Source organism: Scophthalmus maximus, chromosome 8, assembly GCF_022379125.1.
Source record: "Scophthalmus maximus strain ysfricsl-2021 chromosome 8, ASM2237912v1, whole genome shotgun sequence".
NCBI classification, from domain to species: Eukaryota; Metazoa; Chordata; class Actinopteri; order Pleuronectiformes; family Scophthalmidae; genus Scophthalmus; species Scophthalmus maximus.
Window position 1 is genome coordinate 25,871,134 of NC_061522.1, and position 20,741 is coordinate 25,891,874.

At 39.9% G+C, this 20,741-nt stretch overlaps 3 long non-coding RNA genes across 3 annotated transcripts; 1 reads left to right on the plus strand and 2 right to left on the minus strand.

Annotated features, from left to right (window-relative positions):
- Positions 1-3,394: 3,394 nt before the first annotated feature.
- LOC118317502 lies at positions 3,395-6,791 on the minus strand. The gene is made up of 3 exons (XR_004795447.1): positions 4,209-6,791; positions 3,676-4,091; positions 3,395-3,569 (listed from the first exon to the last, which is right to left on the minus strand). It is a non-coding gene; the product is annotated as an uncharacterized LOC118317502 (long non-coding RNA).
- A 3,557-nt stretch (positions 6,792-10,348) lies between these two features.
- Positions 10,349-13,673, plus strand: LOC118316881. Its single transcript, XR_004795281.1, has 3 exons — positions 10,349-11,801; positions 11,991-12,080; positions 12,813-13,673. It is a non-coding gene; the product is annotated as an uncharacterized LOC118316881 (long non-coding RNA).
- A 2,860-nt stretch (positions 13,674-16,533) lies between these two features.
- LOC118316842 lies at positions 16,534-19,882 on the minus strand. The gene is made up of 5 exons (XR_004795270.2): positions 18,361-19,882; positions 17,957-18,182; positions 17,606-17,772; positions 17,368-17,507; positions 16,534-17,146 (listed from the first exon to the last, which is right to left on the minus strand). It is a non-coding gene; the product is annotated as an uncharacterized LOC118316842 (long non-coding RNA).
- Between the last annotated feature and the right edge of the window lie 859 nt (positions 19,883-20,741).

The following is a 20,741-nucleotide window of genomic DNA, read 5'->3' on the forward strand; positions in this document are numbered from 1 at the left end:
TTTTCTGAAACACTGAAAAGGCCGAGAATATGGGTAAGGAGTGATGTTGTGGTTTCCAGGTTGACAGACTCACTGCCTGTCACATCACAGCTCACACAGGAGATGGTTACCCGAGGTGGCCAGATATTTAGCTGTTAGATATCTGGACACGTAGGCGTGTAGGCTCGTGAGTCACTTTAGCCTTGATGGTTAAATTGGAAATCTGTAGTTCACAGGAGAGGATCTGTGTTCAAAGTTAAAAAAAAAATGCTATTAAACAATAGAACTTGAATTTGAATACTTAATTTGTGTTGATTGTACATTAATTCCATCATTTTACATTTAAATATCCATTATTACAAACTTCAGTCTTAAGAAAAAAAAGTGATTAATCATGATTAATCACACCAATTTCTGCAATTAATTTGTAAAAAAAATTTAAATTGATTGACAGCACTAGCAAAATATAATTAAAGTGTATCATGACTCTCTTGTGGACAGCTCTCAAACGTGAGGCTAAATCATCTTTATCGCCCCCTGTTGGCTCGCTGTCTTGTAGGTCATTAACCCTCCTCCATGTTAGTGGATGGGACATGGACCAAACAAAAAAGTGAAGGTACACAAAAAATATTTTTTTCTCAGAGATAGATACATACATTACTTGGACATTCATCAGTGTGATGTGTTGACAGCTGAGACCTACCTGTGAATGGTCGAGCGGTGTATCGGCGGGATGTCGATGCCGCTCCACGATCACTATTGCGCAGACTCTGACTCCTAATGACATCAGAAGCACAAGGTGGCAGCACCATCTTTATTTACATTCAATGGAGTTAAAAGGTTTTGTTATCATTTAAGTTGAGTGGTAAAATTCTTTGCTGTGTTGAACCGGTGCACAGTTTCAGGCTCCGCTACAGAGATCCTTCCTCTGTTTTCTTGTAATAAATTTACTTGTATTGAAACACACACACACATACACACAGATGTTGCATAATTCCAATATCGTGTGCATGAGTCTGAATTATAGTCTGTACATACTGTTGTGGAAAGTTTTGTGAGTGTCCGGTGCAGAAGCAAAATAAAGATTGTCCAAAGAGTCAAGTTTTTTCTTTGTATTATATATCTCTTGCAAGTAGAAGGAACAGGTTTTACAGAGCATCAAGACAGTCTGAAAAAGGGTCTGTTGTCTGTTGTCTGTTGATATATATATATATATATATATATATATATATGCATATAAGGTATCAAATGTACCATTACAATACCCACTTTTATTTATCTGACTTTCCATAAAATGTGATGCTTGAGTTATATTTTCGATCTGACGCCCTTTATGATGATGTCATTCACAGGCTCAATAACAGCCCTCAGAGAAGCATGAGTGCCTCGGTGTGGCTAACACAGCCGACAGCTGTCAGGTAATTGAAATTGACTGCTGGGTGAATGGCATTTTATATGCAACTGGTCTGTACTTAAAACACTGTGATTGTGCTTTCAATATAGTGACAGGGTCACAGATATGTTATTAACAAGAGAAGGTACCAAATAATTTCATATAAGATCTTTCATAAGATAATTTAGTCTGATGGTTACTATATGAGCTTCATACTATGTATGAATGTGTGTGCGAATGGGTGAAAGTGACTTGTACTGTAAAGAGCTTTGGGTGGTCGATAAAACTAGAAGAGTGCTATAAACAGTATATACAGCCCATTAACCATATAACTAATGCATTAGCAGCACCTATGCTAAATCCTTTAGGAGACACAATTGTTGTTAATGAACAGCTGCTTCTCACTGTCATCACAACTAAAGGCTTTTGCACACTAGATGCGTATTTTTTATGTGATTAATTAACATGTTAGTAATATTTTTCCAACCTATATCCAGTCAGTGTTTTCACACACACAGTTTTCACAGTACAAATGTATAAAAACATGTGACATTGTTTGTTTTCATTAACAGATTGTTAAATGTGTGTGCAGCGATCTCCTGATATGCACAAATCAGCTTTTGAGACTGTTTTTCCGCAGGCAGTTCCAAAAATATTCTCTAATGTGTCATTCCATTAATGATTATATGGCAAAAGGCAGTTGCCGGTATTACAGATGCTGTGTTTGTGATGTAGAGAGCTGGAACCACAATCAACTACAAGCAGGGGTCAGTAATAGGCGGACCATGGTCTGGATCTGGACCCACAACTGATAGATTGTTGAGAATTATTAAATGTTGACTAAGCGTTTCGATTTTTACTGGTGGAGTGTATGCCGTCACTACACCAGTGTTGGTGTTGAAACTTTTTTCAGCTTGACGTCCAGCGTAGTCAGGAAGCAGGGGATAAGTTTCACTTTCTCCAGGGCTGAAGCGCTGTCTCTCTCTGGGATCTCCTTACTTTCCTCAACAGCTTGACAAAGGACACAGACTAACTTTCCTCAACAGCTTGACAAAGGACACACAGACTAACTTGAGGCGCTGCAGCGTTTTATTATATTAAGACAGACCGTAACCGGCACCACACATTCACTACTGCAGACAACTCCTGCTTCTCTCCCTGTCTCCAACTGGACCTCCTGGAATTTTAAAGCTCTACAGCAACTCTGGTCAGAGAGTGAATTCCGATACAGAGAACAGTTCTTATTTCTATAAAAAAAATAGCCAATGAGCAGCAGGCACATATGAATCTTAAGCATACCATTCTAACATGTGCATATATGAGTCCCAAATATTATGTATAACTGAAATGTGAATGTTATAACTCTACATGGGTCCTCTCCAGACGAGGTGGAGTGGCTGTTTGTCCGTTAGCTGCTATAGATAGATAGATAAATACTTTATTCATCCCAAGCTGGGAAATTCTGGTGTAGCAGCAGCACGTTTCACACATCACACATTGAAAAATATATACAATATTTACACAATAAATTTAAAATATACGAATTGCCAAAAAAAAATACAAAATAAGAGTAATAAATTCACAGAATTTTCATGAAGTATTGACAGTGGAACAAGGTCTATCTGTCAGCCAGAGGTGAGTTGTTGTATAGTTTTATGGCTTGTGGCAGGAAAGATTTCCTGTAACGGTGCTTGTGACAGCAAAGCTGAATCAGCCTATTGGAGAAGGAGCTCCGCTGTGTGTCCAGTGTGAGGTGGAGAGGATGGTCCGGGTTATCCATGATGGATAACAGTTTGTTCGTAGTCCTCCTGTCCACCACAGCTTCAAACGCGTCCATCTTGCAGCCTATTACGGAGCCAGCTTTCTTGATCAGTTTGTTCGATCTGTTCGTGTCGCTGGCTACGATGCTGCTCCCCCAGCAGACCACAGTGAAGAACAGTACGCTGGCAACAACAGACTGATAGAACATCTCCAACATCCTGCTGCGCACATCGAAGGATCTCAGCTTCCTCAGGAAATAGAGTCTGCTCATCCCCTTCTTGTACACAGTCAGGCTGTTGGTTTTCCAGTTCAGTCCGTTTTCGATGTTGACTCCCAGGTACTTGTAGTCCTCCACTGTCTCCACCTCTTCCCCCAGAATGAAAAGGGGGAGATTATTCGGCATACGTCGTCACACAGGTCATCTGCCACAGGTCATCTGCCACAGGAAGTAAACAAAATGGCGTTACATTTTTTGAACATGTTAAATGTTAAAGAATTAACGTAATGATTAAAGCGTTAATGTTGACAGCACCATATTTTACCTAATTATCCAAAAAAACAAAACTTCCTCCTGAAGTCGATCACCGTCTCTCTGGTCTTGTCCACATTCATCAGCAGGTGATTGCTCCCGCCCACTCCACAAACCCGTCTACCAGCGCTCTGTACTCTCCCTCCTGTCCATCCCGTATACACCCAACCACTGCAGAGTCATCAGAGAACTTCTGCAAGTGGCACAACTCAGAGTTGTACATAAAGTCAGTGGTGTATACGGTGAACAGGAAAGGAGACAGCACAGTCCCCTGTTGAGCTCCTGTACCACTCACCACCATGTCAGACAGAACACGGCTCAGTCGTACAAACTGTTGCCTGCCTGTCAGGTAGTTAGTGATCCAGGAGACCGACACCCATCAACCGCAGCTTGTCACCCAGTAGCAGTGGCTGGATGTTGTTGAAAGCACTAGAGAAATCAAATAAAGTGATTCTCACAGTGCCGCTGCAGCAGATAGATGACAGCCTTGTCCACACCCAGAAGAGGCTGATAGGCAAACTATAGAGGGTCGAGCGACAATCTCACCTGCGACCTCGGGTGGGCCAAGACCAGCCTCTCCAGCACCTGAGATGTGAAGGCAACTGGTTGCTAGTCGTTGAGTCCGGATGGAGTCGACTTCTTCGCCGTCTTCCACAGCACCGGTACCTGTTCCAGGCTCAGGTTGAAGAGATGCTGGAGAACAGCACAAAGCTGGCTGGCACAGGTCTTCAGAAGCCTGGGGCTGATGCCATCGGGTCCCGCAGCCTTGTGTTGGTGAAGTCTCTCCAACTGTCTCCTGGGCCATTGTCACAGTCCAGCGGCGGAGGGGGTTCTGACTGTCCATGGGGGGATGGAGGTGTTGTGAAGGTGGGGGGATTGGATCCGGTGTGCTCACCACAGGGGAGAGAGGGGGAGGAGGGGAGGCAGCGAAGGTGTGTGGGGGGCAGCACTGAAACGTAGGACACATTTGTGAATCTTTTCAGAGCTGCCACATGTAAGTTGAGCGTTTAACAATCTGTAATTGAATACAAACAATGTCACACGTTTTTAGACATTTGTACTCACAGGAAGAAAGTGAACATTATTAGATCTGTAAAGTTATGTGTGGATAGACTGCTTTGTATTTGTTTGTGGATTTGAACACGCATGTGAATACCCAAAGTTAAGCACAAATCATTGTACGCATTTGTAACTCTTATCTTTCACTTATAGACCATGTGATACACATTTGTGACCTTTTTGAGACTATTATCTCTCTATAGAATAATGCACAATCATCCTCTGTTCACGTCTCCCCCCTCCCTTAACTGCCAGGGGTGAGAGTCATGGGTTTGGGGGTGAATTAATCACATCTGTGCCTCAAAAATGGCAGAAGAAGAGAACCCGTTACACATCCGGCCCATGGTGTTGTATGAAGTTTTCCTTTAATGAAAAAAAAAATTGCAATTAACTCACCTGGACAGAGTTATACAACAGGTCTAACAGAAACAGGATAGAAAGTATCAGCATGTTTCTTTGAATGGATGACTTGTTTGTGTTTAGTCTAACAACCTGGAGGAGGTTGAACAACTTCCAGGAAATGTCAGGAAATGAAGACTGATCTGGAAAAACCTACCCTGCTAGTGTCTTGCACCAGCTGTCATCAAATCTTTTGGTACTTAAAAGTTATCAAACTTGCTCTGACTCTGACTGTAGGGGTAAAATAAAGGTTAATCGAGGCAAATACATATATTTTGGGTGAGCCATGCTTTGTATTAATGGTTTGTACGGTGCATCAGCTGTCACAGAGAGTTTATGCCCAAATGCCCATGAATATAAGGTCACTTCAGGGGAAGAAAAACTGTCATGAACAATTTGAAATCAAATGGGTTGAGCTGCAAAGCTAATCAATCAAATAAATTAATATTGAATCAACAGTCAGAATACTGCTTATTTAATATGAGAAATCATGCTGTTGCCTCTGTGTAGGGAAAGCTAAAGCTACTTGAAACTCTCTTAACATACCGATAGCGATGAATATATTGAATGATCTGACACTGAAACGGGAAAAATCTATCCCTAATCTATGGCTGTAGCAGAACTGTAAAATTCACGTCCAATCAGAAAGTTGGGTCATGTTAGATCCCAGGCGCACTTCCCCTGCCAGGGAGGTGCCGGTCCAGCTCTCCGTCTTAAAGGGTCCGAGTGCGGGTACTATGGAGTATTACCCCGATGGAGTAGCCCGCGCTTGTTTAAGCTGGTGGTGAGGAGACTCGCCTAGCTGTCTCACTGCCTTCGTCCGAACGTCTTACCCCGCTTCTGCTGAACAGCGCAGCCGGCCGAACAGCCCTGTGCGCCACACTGCCTCTGTCAGCCACGTCCGTTAACGGCAGCTCTCCTCGGGTGATCTGGGCTCTTGTTAAGTGCTAGGATTATTTTAGTGACCAAGTATAAGGTCCCAGGGATCTGTTGCTTTTTAGTTGGCTAGAACAACCTATAAAAACCTTAAGGATGTTTTAATGTCAAAACTCCAAACTTTTACTGTCGCTGAAAGAACTCAATGATAACAATCTTCCTTTAATTGTAAGTTGGTATTTATTGAAAGCGTTTAGCAATGGCGAGCACACAGCATGATCATCAAAAGAGTAAATATGGTACAATAATTAAAAGGATATAGTTTCCCATAAATGATTAAGCTGATTAAAATCACGTGGAATACTCTCATCTCTAAGTGCTGAGGCTCAGTATCTAATTCGTTGTTACTTGTTGATGTTGGTTGGAGGGAACGAGTCTCCTGGCCTTGGGGCCAAACCGTTCGTGTTCAGTCTCTATCTCATGTCCAGCGGAGTGAACGGGGAGAAAGTCTTCAAGTGTCCGAATTCTCATCCACAGCTCAAGGGCTCAACGGCTAGTCCTCCTCTCGCAGAAATGTGGAAGATGTCCTGAAGTCTCATCCTCAGCAGATGTCGGCTGGATGTCCACTTGCTCCGTCCATGGTGTCTTGCGAAGACACCATGCCTTCCCCCTTGATCGTCGTTGTGTTTGGTGTTAATCCAATAACAACTCTTAACGCTTAATTCTTCCCTTTTATGGCAACATTAAGACATTTCTGACTCTTCCCCTCTTTCCGGCGTACGTGCCGAATGTGTTTTAGCAGTAGCATTAATGCAATGGCTATGGCACAATCTTCGTTGATATTTATCAATTCACATCACCCATTCTCTGTGCTGCTTTCTGTATTACACAATATTTGAAATCCCCTCCATTCCTAACTGCACTTCTGCTTTTCTCTGGTGAGCGGTCATATGAGGTTACATTTCACAGTTTTCAGTACATTTCTTATAAAATCATCTCTATTGTTGATTACATTAATTCATACATTATTCCAGTACTTTGTTTCTAAATCAACTCTTTTTTTATAGCGTTTACATGTTTGTGATTCGTTGTTCTACACAGTTATTTGTCATGACATCTTTATTACTTTGGCATGCAATGCTTTTATGATTGACTTTCTCACATTTCGCTCTGTGTTACCTTAATTGTGAAGTGGACTCTTTATCTCTGTCCATACCAGGCATGGGCCCTGTATACGTGTCGAGAGCGAGATCTCAACTTTCTCTTGACAGTCCGGAGAAAAATAATGGTTGAACTGTACGCTGAGCTCTCGCGGTAACGTATTGTGTGTGCTCCATGTTTAGATACTCCTCTGCCTCCTTTAGCGATAATGATACTTGTAATAAGTGTAGTTTGTTTGCCAGGATGGAGGTGAGGCTCAGTCTTTTAGAAGCGCAGCTCTGCACCATTGAGAGGAATTCATTAGCAGATACTGTTAGCCAGTCCCCGCTAGAGCCAATCCAGTGTAGATTCTTCAGGTCTTCCAGCAGCTCCCGACCAGCCGGGAGGACAGTGCGGCTGGGTGACTGTCCGCAATAAGGAGCATAGTCCTAAACTGAAGCCCCACGTTTCACCACCAACCACTTCATGTTTCTAATAAATTCTCCCTTCCACAGTCGCCCTACTTATGGGAAGCTTTTGCATAAGATTTTTCTGGACCCCTGCCCAACTTGAAGAGCAATGACATTATAGTCGTACATCATTACTAAACCTCTGGTTGTCGAGGTGGTGTCCAGATAACAATGTGGGATTCATAGATAACTGGTATACCTTTTGGAGAATTTCTTGTCTGATGCGGTGAGACAGCATGCATCCTACTATGGATGGTGCAGCTCTCATTTCTAGAAACCTGACTCAGTTACTTAGACGGTCAAACCCGTGACATTTCAGAGTTGGGGCCAGGAAGCAGAGTTGCAGTCTTACACAATACCCCATAGAAACTGTTTCTGCCCCCAACCACTTCAACTATTTAAACCACAAGTAAATAAAAGAGGTGTGATTCATGCAAACCTTATGAAGATCAACACAAAGACTATAAATTAACCTAAAAATAGAACAATAAATGTTGATTATTAAATATTAGGTCACTCCCGTCTAAATCTTTGTTAGTGAATGATCTGATAACTGATCATCACATTGATTTATTCTATATAACTGAAGTTAGTTTAAATGAATCTACACCTCTCCCTTATAATAATACTCATATTCTTCGGACCACAGGGCGAGGAGGAGGGGTAGCAGCAATTTTCCAATCAGACTCATTGCTCAACCCTCGACCTAAACATAGTTTTAACTAATTTGAAAGCCTAACTCTTAGCCTCTTACACCCAAGCTGTAAATGTCAAAAAACAGTTATTCTAGTTGTTGTATATCGACCACCAGGCCCTTACTCTGGCTCACTATAGCGGGTGATTTCAACATTCATGTGGATGTTGCCAACGAGAGTCTTAGTTCTGCCTTTAATTCGCTCATGAACTCAATTGGTTTTACTCAACGTGTAAACAAACCCACTCACTGTTTTAATCACACCTTGGACCTCATTCTGACATATGGCATAGAAATTGAAAATCTAATAGTATTTCCTCAAAACCCTCTGTCTGATCACTACTTAGTTACAATTGAATTCTCGATTATGAACTCAACTGAATTTGGTGAAAAGTTCTATAACAGCAGGTGTCTATCAGAAAACTCTAAGTAAATTCACGGAAAAAATTCCATCCTTATTTATTCCACTGCCATGTGTCGATACAGTGCAGGTTAGCAAAACTTTACCCGCACACAAATTGACCTAATTTATATTTAGATTGCTTTTCCCCAATAGATCTGGCTGAACTGACTTCACTGGTCACTTCATCCAAGCCAACAACCTGTCATTTAGATCCAATTCCATCAAGGCTATTAAAGGATGTATTACTTTTAATCAATAGTTCCATATTAGTTCAGATCAATTTATCTCTGTTAACAGGCTTTGTACCAAAGGCCTTTAAGGTGGCAGTAGTTAAATCTCTGCTCAAAAAACCGACTCTAGACCCTGATATCTTAGCTAACTATAGACCCATATCAAACCTCCCCTTTATCTCTAAAATCCTTGAAAAACGGTTGCTAACCAGTTATGTGACTATTTACACAGGAATAGTCTGCTTGAAGACTTTCAGTCAGGGTTTAGAAAACATCTTAGTACAGAAACAGCACTGCTGAAGGTTACCAACGACCTTCTCATGACCTCAGATAGTGGACATGAGTCTGCAAAATGCTGCAGCGCGAGTTCTGACAGGAACTATCAAAAGAAATCATATGTCTCCAGTGTTAGCATCTCTGCACACTGCAAATTAGTCTGCACTTGCCAAGATATAAATTGAGTGCATACATTTTAAATTAAGTTATTTTAGTTCTAGCTCTAGCGCTCATAAATAAAACTTGTTTTAAGATTCAGTAGCAACCTCAAGTTACTTGGTGTAAGAATAACACAAAGCATCTGTTGAAATATAATTTATTAAATAGCATGCCTCAGACTTCTAAAAACACATGTACTCACAAAATGGAAGAGAAACCTCTACCTCAACCACAACGCCCATTTTCTATGGGCAATAATATCAAAAAGATTATATTTTATTGCCACAAACACACTGTCTATGAAGCTAATAGAAAAATATGAAGTGTAATCAATGAGCTCATGTACTAATTCTGTAGCCTGGGCAAGAGTGGGCACTGCCACTTCATAGGCCAACAAGTCTTGATTCAAATTTAAAGCTTCATAACTCTGGTACTCAAAAGCTATAGAGGAATCAATCACAAAGATATCCTTTATCAGTCCAAACACTGGGAAAGTGTCCTCAACGTCTGTGATAATCATAGACTTCCCACTTATACACTTATTGCCATTGAGGATATACCATTTCACAGAGACAACTGATTGTATGACCTCTATTCCCAAAAAATCTTTGATTTTCCTTTTAAGATATTCAGGATTTTTGACAGCTGAGACAGGCACTGATTCTCTTTCATTTGCAAAAATTGGATGCTCAATGCCTATTTCATTCTGACAACATTCAAGAAACTGATTGTGATTTGAGAGAGATTTACAAACATTTTTAAAATTTAACTTAGATGCCCACTGCTTAAAATAACTGTGCTTTGCCTCAAATCGCATGCACATACTCCTTATTAAAGGACCAAGCGATATGATTTGACTTGGAAGATGCAACATGTAATGGTGGTTGGGTATAACATTGGATTCAGGAAAAAGTTTTTTGAACTGATACAAGTGTTGCTCAATCATACTTTTAAGCCGTAATACCGTTTGAAAAGAAATAATGGGAGCAAGGACTAATTGAACTATCTCAATTAACATAACAATAAATGTAACATAAATATTGTCTACATCATTCAAAAGAAAAGGTAGTTTTTTCAAAAGTATTAACATTTGCCCAGAAGACCGTTTCAATCTGTTGGAAGGGTCTGCCAAAGTGCTGACTCTAACAGGAGACGGCTTATCCCGTATAACAAGAGGTGAGTAAGGGAAATTTTGAATGGCTGAATTAAACTCATCTAATTCTATCTGTCCTGACAGAATAAGGTGTTTTAATACAAGCTCAACTTCCTATTAATCCTAACCAAGACGTCCACAATACATTACATTACATTCATTTAGCAGACGCTTTTGTCCAAAGCAACTTACAACAAGTGACATGCAGTACATGGCCTCCTGCAGCGGACGTGCGAATCGAACCCACGGCTGCTGCAGGAGGACTCAATCGTCCAGTGGGGCACCGGTGCTACCAACTGAGCTAACCTACGCCAATATACACTACACTAACACTTTGATTGGGATTACCATTATAAACAAATATTGACCCATCAGGACAAGCTTACCTGGGACAAGGTAATCCCGGACACTGATTGCAAAAGCTGATACAGATTTGGCAATATCAGGTCTGGCTGTGGATGTTACTGCAACAGCTTCTTCCTTCAGATAATAATAACAACAAAAAAAAACACTTTTTTTTCATATCCGGATGCCACCTGACAATAATGATTGTTTGATTAAAAAAAAACCCTGTTTTTTCATCATATTATTCAAAATAAATTTTTTGGAATCTTTTAATAGACATCAATGCTATTTGCAAAGACTAGACAAAGAAACATACCCAAAGAGATGCAGGTGTAAAGTTGTGCTGTCAGTTCATTCATTTTATTAATGAATAATCACAGTAACGGTTGTAATTTATCACGATTAATTAATTAACCTGCGATGTTTCTGGTCGAGAGGCATCAGGCGATATTTCCACAGTGCTGGTCGTTGCAGGAGTGCTACAGTTGGAAAAAATTGATACACCAAAATTTTCCAATCCCCATGAGTGTGCTGTGGGCGTCGTTCTCCATCCACCTGGTGGGCATCCAGTCGTCAAATAGAGAGGGTGCGTCCGTTTAATGTGGCGAAAGAATGCGTTGAAAACTCTGAAGTCTTGTTCACAACCATCATTTCCACAGTAAACCCAAAAATCCAGACTACGAACATGACTTGCATTTATGTGGCTAAGGAGCACCTTCAGACTTAAAGAAACAAAGACGAAACAGATCATACATCTCCACGCAGCCACGATGCACCGTTTGCACACTGTCGCCGTTTGAAATGATCTGCGCATGTGCATCGTCAGTTCATGGCCATCACATCTCGATGACATCAGTCATTTACTTTGAACCGATTTCGTGCTCGATAACGGAGGCACGTATCTGTGATGTGAACTGAGCGGACAACAGTTCAAGGTATGTAAATTTAGCCTACATAGTTTTATTATATTTGCAAAAATCACGTTTTCAGGACCACTGTGTTGTCAAGTCATATAACGGCATTTCACATGTTCTCCACGGGGGCTGCCAAGCAAACTAGCTAACGTTAGCCAATGTCAAATTTGGCTAGCTAGCTCACAAGCTAACTCTGTGGGTCTTTGCCAGGTACTGCGTGTTAAGGGTCTCGGCAAGCTGGAGAACTCTGTTAAGTCGGCATGGAAGATTTTGACGACACCATACTGTCGGTGTTGGAGGGTAAGTCGTGTTTTTCATTAATATTTGCTGATTAGCTAAGCAAAGTTAGCGTCTGTATTTGTAGCTTTGATCACGTGATCGTTAATGTTGCACACTGTTAGCTGGATAATTCCTGTCTGCAAAAACTGCTATGCTTAACAACTATAGTGAGAGAAAATAAGTCAGTAAAATTAGCTCCCAACTGTTAGTTTTCTTTTGAAAAAAAATATAAATAAAGCATTACTGTGGATAATTAAGTCTGTTCCACATGCAAACTACACTGTAGTCCTTAGTTAATTTCTTTTCCATTTATACACTACATGCTTCAAATCAATGTTTGTCAGTTTTAAGTGGAATTTCAAAATACAAAAAAATAGTTCCTTTTTATATGGTTTATTACGATGAAATATAACTGTCCAAAGTATAAAATTTAAAAAAGGAATTTTCACAAAAAGAATTATTGCTGCAATTAATGCTGATAATTTCCCCAAATGCATTTTTTATTGAATCAGTTAATGTTTGTCTTTGTTTGTGGATCTACTAATAGATATTTTTGTTGAACACACTATTTTATGATTTGAATGCATTTATAGATTTGTCTTGCTATGTTTTAATTATGTACAAATTAGTTAATGTAATGCACCAGTTAATGTACTGTGAGCAATATACATTTTAGTGGGCTAAAATTTCCCTCTTTCTGCCCACCTCTCCTCTCTTTCCCATTTTTCTCCTCACCCCAATCGGTCGAGGCAGATGACCGCCTACAACCGAGTCCAGTTCGGCCAGAGATTTCTTCCTGTTAAGAGTTTTTTTCTCTCCACAGTAGCCAAGTGCTTGCTCATTGTGGGATTTGTTGGGTTTTCCCTGTAATACTGTAATATTGACCTCACTATGTAAAGTGCCTTGAGACAATGTATGCAGTGATTTGGCGCTATACAAATACAATTGAATTGAATTAATGAACCTGCTTTCTCCCTGCCTGAGCACACTCCTCTCGTTCACCACACATTGGGACGCGTGACCACAAACGGAGTCGGGGCTACAGCTAGAGATACAGAGTTACAGCTAGCAGATGAGTTACTACACAGAATTAAAGAAGAAATGAGTTGCAGAACAGCCTAGAAAGTGCCTATAACAGCTTCCGGTTGCAACAGAAAGACATCATCTTAGATGGCTACAGACAAAAAAAAAGGGTTGGATGCAACAAAAGTAATCAGAGGAAACATCAGTGTGGCTCTTAAACGGCTGCACTGAAAAAAAAAAAAGTTGAGAAAACGCAAATTTTTAAGGCAACATGATGCAACCAGATTTTTGCGTTCAACAAACTCATATATTCCTGTTGAAACTTTGACTACTTTTGTTAACTTAACTAAGATTTCCAGGTTTAGATATGAGTTATGCCAACTCGATCTTGTTCACCTAATTTTGATATTTACGTCGGGTCAACAATAAAATTCATGCTTAAATTCCATGTATTTTTACCTTCAACAAACTCGGATATTCTTGTTACTTCGGTGAGAAAACTTCCCTTATAAATCAAGTAACATTTATGTTGCTGTAATTGTATTTAAGAAATGCTAAATGAATGAATAAAATAAAGAGCACACATCAAAAGATATCTGAAACTTTGTTTATTTCTCTTGTTCAGAAACATGTTTAACATCAGGGTTAAAGGACTACTATGTAACTTTGGGTGTGTCAGAGACAGTGACATTTTCTAAGCTGTTTTCTTTTAACTGAAAATTGGATCCCTGGAACACTGTTTGAAGTTAGAAAGCTAAGAAAGAATTGTTTTGTAAAATAACTGTAGGCTCTGCAAATGTAAACACATTTTTCTCCCCTCAAACTGCATAGTACACCTTAAACGAGTACATGAACACACACCACAAGAAACTGGTGAAAAGTTATACATACAATAGCAGTGAATTCGATTTTAGTCGATCCAGATATTTGTGGACTGGCATCTGACAATTCCACACATTTCTATATCACAGGATGAGGGGAATGGCATTCTTAAAATGAGTGCACATGCAAGCGTGTACCTACACGGAGGTGTTACTAAAGCACTCACAACAAACTTGAACAGTTGACAGTGGATATGCACCTCTTGTAAACTGGCGCCTGAAACAATTTTGTGAATCTCACTTAAATGTAAATACATACATACAAAAAAGGAAAATGTTTTCCGTGAGGACTTGCATGTTTTAAATCACTGGCTGTGAAGTTTTATATGAGCACCAACCACAATGCCCTAGAACAGACAGAAACATAGGTTGGCTTCCACATTAAGAGTCTCAGCAAAAGCTTTGAGACCTTGTGCGCTGGGAGCACTGAGAGCCAAGCTCGAAAACATAGTCTGAATGGCTTCAAATGTGTACCTCATCTCCTTCGGATAATCAATGTTCATGGCATACAGTAGGCCAAGAGGTATGCAAAGGCAGTACTGAGGTCTGGCAGGTCATGTAGCATGATGGAACCTTCCAACACAACAGCCCAGTCCCGCATGTTTTGAGATACAGCAGGATCATCTTCTTCAAGGACAGTAACGATGCCAACAGACACGCCGCTGAGCACTCTTTCTTCATGGTCAGTTTCCTGAGGAAAAGTAACAGATGCATGATTGAGTGCTAGGTCGAACAAAAGGATGTAATTATGGCCAGACTGATATGGATTTTCTGGAGCCGATTAAAATTTTAAAATGTTCCAAAAAATATATAGAAATAACTTATTTTTCAAACCCTTAAATAAAGTTCAAACACTTGTGAAAAAGATTAATTGAAGGCAGAACATTTACCATTTTAAAATATTTTCCAAAATTGGGGAAGGAACTTTTCTTTATTGTAATATGCATTGGCTAAAAGATATGACATATGGGCATTAAAAAACATCTCTGGGCACAAATGAAATCTACACACAAATCTACACGTGTATCATGCATAACATGTTTGTCATCAGCTATGAGATCCTACTCTAAATGTTACAGGAATAGTTGAAAATAGTTGTTTTTTAGCTTGCTGCCCCACTGTCCGGTTCAAGACAAGGCAACAGAAATCATTCCTTTTAACTGTTCATGCATTTTTGAAAATTGTCAAGGACAGTACTTGTAAAACATACTTAAGACCCATACAAGGAATGTTTTTTCTTTTGTCTGACGCTAAGTAATGTTGAATCAGGTTAATAAAGTAGTAATGACATCGGCCGATGTCAGGCAGGGAGTGTTTTGGCTCCTGCAGGTTTTCTGAGCCTTGTATTGTTATTTAAAGAAATTCAGGCAGGTCACTTGAAATTCACATTTTTCTTACTTTGTTCACATTTGACCTGTGATGTAACAGGAAATAGGAAGTTGATTGCTGTTTTCTTCTCTTCATAGCCTTTAATTTGTGATAACACCTACGTAATGTTTAAGTATGTTTATGCCTTCCAATAGTTTTTTTTACAATACAAAACGCCAGTTTCTCTTATATTTGGCTGTTAGCATAATGGCTCTAGTATAAGCGTATGAGCACGTTAGCTCGTTATGTCTAACTTGGCCTGTTCAGTTCATGTGAGGATACGCAGACTATTTTGATGTGTTGTTGAATTTTTATTGAACATTGAACTTGTTTATGGGGATATGATTATGCATTGCTGATGGAAGTTTATTTTTTGTATTGCAGCTTTCACTCTGTCTATTGAACGCCTTTTTTTAAATTAAAGATCCCATATTTTACCCATTTTTAACATGATTATATTTGATCTCTGAGGTCCCCAAAACATGTCTTTGAAGTTTCCCCCTTAAAATTCCCCTCAGGTCCTGCATACTGTGATCCTCTAAAGCCCTCTATCTCAGCCCTTATCTGAGCGAGCTGTTTCTGTGTCTGTAGCTTTTTATGTAAATTAGCTTTGGCTGGTTTCACCCCTCTCAGGAAGTGGATGTGGCCTAGTCTTTCTGGGGCCTCGCCCCTTTGTTTACACTGAGCGAACACAGACACGGCTTGTCCGAGCCGAACTAGCTCAACCCCCAGACAATTTTGAACTAGAATCTGAAGAAGATGGAGCAGCTACGGCAGAGGTTGAGAAGCTGTGGATACAGCGTGACGTTTCTGGATGGTTAGTGAACAATTGTGTGCATCTTGGTACGTTAGTTGGTGTTTGCATAGTAGATAGTAGATAGTAATATGTAGTTAGCTCTGTTGCTAATGCTAACGGTTACTCTGCGCTGTCTTTTCATTACCGGGAGCATTTCTGTTGAATAAGCAAGCTGTACACTGAGGATGCCAGATGTGTTTCATATCGACATGAGTGTGATACATAGATTCTGACAGAAAACTTTTTTATTTTAGGTTTATAGCTGTCCTGAATAGAGATGCCTATTTAAAAGCTTTCTTTGTGTAAATTTCTTTATTACAGTGAACTTATACATCTGTATTTGAAAAAACATGTCTGTCAGCTTCACTGTTCTTCAATCATTTTTCAGAAGTTAATGCTTCGGTTTTTTTCTTGTGTTCTCCTGTGCAACAACTTTCCATACGATGTGTGACAATCTTTGCAAAGCTTACTGCTCAAACAGCTTGTCCACTATCTTGTCAGGTGAATTTTACACACAATATATTGTGACAATTATCTATTGAATACATTTTTGGTCAGCAGATGGTGTGCATATCAAACATGTATTCAAAGAAGACATCTTACAGATACTGTATAGCATTTATTCACACACTTATCACTCAGATCGGCACAGATTAGACAGTGATCTAATGTTTTATCACACAAAAATAAACTGACAAAAAATGCTGTTACCATCAGTGATAATATAAATTTGTAGGATTCATTGAATCCATATGAGGAAAGACACCATAGATAGGATGGATGTTTGCAAGAGCTAGATGTTGACTAAATGTCCTGTCTTGTCTTTGCATTCGCGCATGTTGGAATTAGACCCCTTGGTTAAACGGTCACATATCTGGCTATGACCTCCTCCTTGTCTGGCCGCTCATACTGTGCAGCGATGGCCCCTGGGATGGGAATTTTCAATACAGCATCAATGTAGGGTGTCGGGTCAACAAAGACTTTTTCAAAAACTCGGTCCATCAAGACAGCCACATACCCTGTGCAATATTGGACAAACAAAAATTTATTCCATTTTCATGTGTTACAAAACAATGCCTGAAAGGCTGTTTTAAATTTCCTCCTGACATTGGACACTTTTTGTAATTTAGTATAAAATGTATAGTTACTGCATAATTTATCATACATTTTGTGTTAAAATCTTTGACCTGTTAGAACAATAGTAAAAACATGTATAACATACTTTGTCGGTAGCACTTACAGAATGTTGGCTCAGTCTTAACTGGTTTTGCTCGGCATCCGCCCTTTGGGAAGTGTAGTTTAAAGCGAGGCTGTCCACCAGAGGTTTCGGCTTGTGGTCGACCAGTGTTTTCATTATAATACATTGCAGGCAGGTAGAGTCTTGAAGTACAGTAAAGAAAAAATATAAGATGTAAATAATGACAGAAACCTAATGATACACATTATCACAGATTCAAAGTTAAAATAGTTCCACTCACCTGCACAGCATTCAAAGAAATGGAAAAACAACATTCTTTGGTGCAAAATGAAGGGTGACGCTGTGGAAATCCTCCAAAGATGAAGTCTGGTGGTGGGCTCAGTTTGGGAACATCCTTCAGAAACCTTTTATTTGTCAAAACCTTCTCCAGCTTGTACAAAGCAGGACCTTTTAAAACAAAAATATAAAAAAATGTAATTTTAAAATATAATACAGTTCTTATTAATAATGTCATAATTTGTCATTTATTTCTAAACCGAACAATTTCAATCACTAGGTGAGAAATATAGATTAGATTTGTGAACACTAATTAGGCCTGGTGACAAGGTTTTAGTCTATATGAGTAACACACCTGACAGCCATTTCTTCCTGTTCCTTGTCTGGCGCAGAGGATGTTCGTACTGGGGTAAAAGGGGGTCCTCGTGTATATGAATGTCCTGTACATGGTTCAGGATGGAGGTCCATTTTGCAACTCTCTCCGGCCCAGGTGGCATCCCTTGTTGCAGGAACGTGTAGTGATGCACCAGATGTGCTTGCCTGGCACTCTGGCATTCACCGGTATGAAGTTTCACAAAAGACTAAATGAAAACACGAGTACAGGCCCAGATTACCGCTATAACTCTGAATAATGAATTGTCAGTCATGCTTCATTCACTCAGCCTGTCCATCAATATTATGTGCTCTACAACCTAGCCCTTAACTGCGGCGCTAAGGCACACAGTAAAGAAAATAAAGTTACAAAAAACTTGTACTTACAGCTTCCGAGTTTAATGATGTCTCCCAGGCTCTCAGCACGGATCCACTCTTCAGCTTGAGTTTTGAAGCTCATCCTAAATTGTACTGGCCTTGGTTGAGGAAGCAGTCCGAGGTAAAATGGTTAGCACACACATACAACATTTTTCCGGTTGTTGTGGGCACATTTCCATTAAAAATAAAATGAATCCAATGGGTTTTCAAATCCTTAGATGTGGGGAGAATATGGCAGGGACACATCTGTTTTTGCAACCAACAACAGAGCAACTTCCTATCTTGGCCATTGTTGTTTAGCGGGAACCGATGTTAGTGAGGAAATTAAACACTTTTCCCTATAAGCAATAAACATGTTGCTTTTTCTGAAAAGGAAACCACTGTTGTATATTTCAATCCTGTTGTATGAGTGGCGTAACTCCTGTTGTGAATGGGGCAGTGTGTTGGTTGTCTGTGGTGTGGTGTGTGTACGTGCGTGGAGCGAGACAGAGGAAAAGGGCGGAGCAGCTCGAAGTCCGGTGTACATGCTAGCAGCTAATGTTACAACTGATGTCCAATAACAAACGCCGCAACGCCTTGGTTCCACCCGAAAGTCTCCGTGTGTACGTTCATCACGCTGTTGGAGGGAAAAGAAGGGGTTGGTCCCGGAGCAGACTGCCTCAGCACTGGAGAATCACCCTGCTCCCCAACTACGGTCCGGACGATGGGCAGGATAAAAGATCAACACTTTTCTCAATAAAGCAAAAGTATTTTAGTTTTCTTTAAGCGGGAAAATAAAATTGCAATATTAGATTTTTTCGAATCGAATTCAAATAAATCTGAATCACTACAAATCAAATCGGCACCCAAATATCGTCCCAGCCCAAATAACTATCCATTCATTAATTTATCCATCCACAAATTTTTGCGTCATGATCCATGTGTTGGTGGGTGGTGAATGTTTGCGACACAGCGCTTTCCCTGACTTTCACCAGCAGAGGTCCTCATCGAGCGCTGATTTTCAAAGCTTCGAGTAATGAACATTTTTTCGATACACTTGTGTTGAATGTTTCGTTGGTAGTAAATGTAAATGGTAAATAGACTGCATTTATATAGCACTTCCTAGTCTTAAAGGGGCAGTATGCAATTCTAAAGCAAATCACGTTTTGTAAAAATCAGCAAATATTTCCTCACTGTGAGCCAGTGATATTCAGCATGAATCTTAAGCCGCATAAAGAGAGAAGAAAGATTCACAGACGTGTATGATATAAATCACAATCATATGCAATTAACCGAGCAACAACAAGTAGTGTAACTGTGCAGAGTCTGGAACAATGCAAAGCTTGAATATGCAGAGAAACAGATGGTAGAAGAAAAAGCAATGACCCATCAATCAATTACAGGGGCCTCTTTCAATGCCAAGTCTGGTCTCACCCTTGGATATGAAATGCCTGGTTGACCTTTACTATGGCAATCAATCTCACATTCATAAGTCACTAATGAGACAGTGACTGGGTGTGATGGCTAATGTACTGTGATTCTGCATTCACAAATCAGGCTACGTGACAGGCAAATTGGGGGGGGGGGGGGGGGGGGGGGTGCTCGTACTGAGCAAAACATGAAGTAAAAACAGTATGCAGGGCTGCATGTGTTTAACTGAGGGATTAATTTGTTTTGTATGAAGTGGGTGATGGCTGTGTACACAAGCAGCAGCGGAGAGTCAATAATGGGGATGTGTGTTGAATTCCTGAGGGTGCAGAGTCGCATTTTTCCTCAGCCCATTTGGTAAAATGGTAGATAAACACTCACTGGTACAAAATGAATCTGTTGTCAGAACATATAGTGATACGTTGCTGAGCTGGAAAGCCTCCAGTAACACTCGGAAAAATAATTGGTAAAATAGTCACAGACAGGCTGTGGAAGGCCTTTCTGAATAAAATATTTATTTGGCTTTAATGAAAGTCAAAATTATTACCACGATAAGCATTCTTTTCCTCTACTCATTAAAGCGTAGTTCATCTTGATGATAGGAGGAATCCATCCACAAGCAGAGCACAGATTCTCTATGATTTTTTTTACTGACAGACACAGACTCAGTATATCGAGTTGAACCATCTCCATTTGGCTTAACAGATTATTATTTCCAGTAACGCACTGTTGCTTTAGAGCAAGTTATTTTGATGGCATATACATTTATAAAAATTAGTTTTATGGGATAAAATCAAGAACTAGGAACAAAAAAAGAAAACGAAATGGGCTTTAATAAATTCATGGATATGGATTCTGAGACTTTTGATGAGACTGTTCCAAACCTTTAAAGACCTGAGGCATATTTAAATACAGACCATGTGATGTTAAAAGTAATACTTTTCATACTAATCAATTATGAGTGATGGTGATAGTCACTGTTA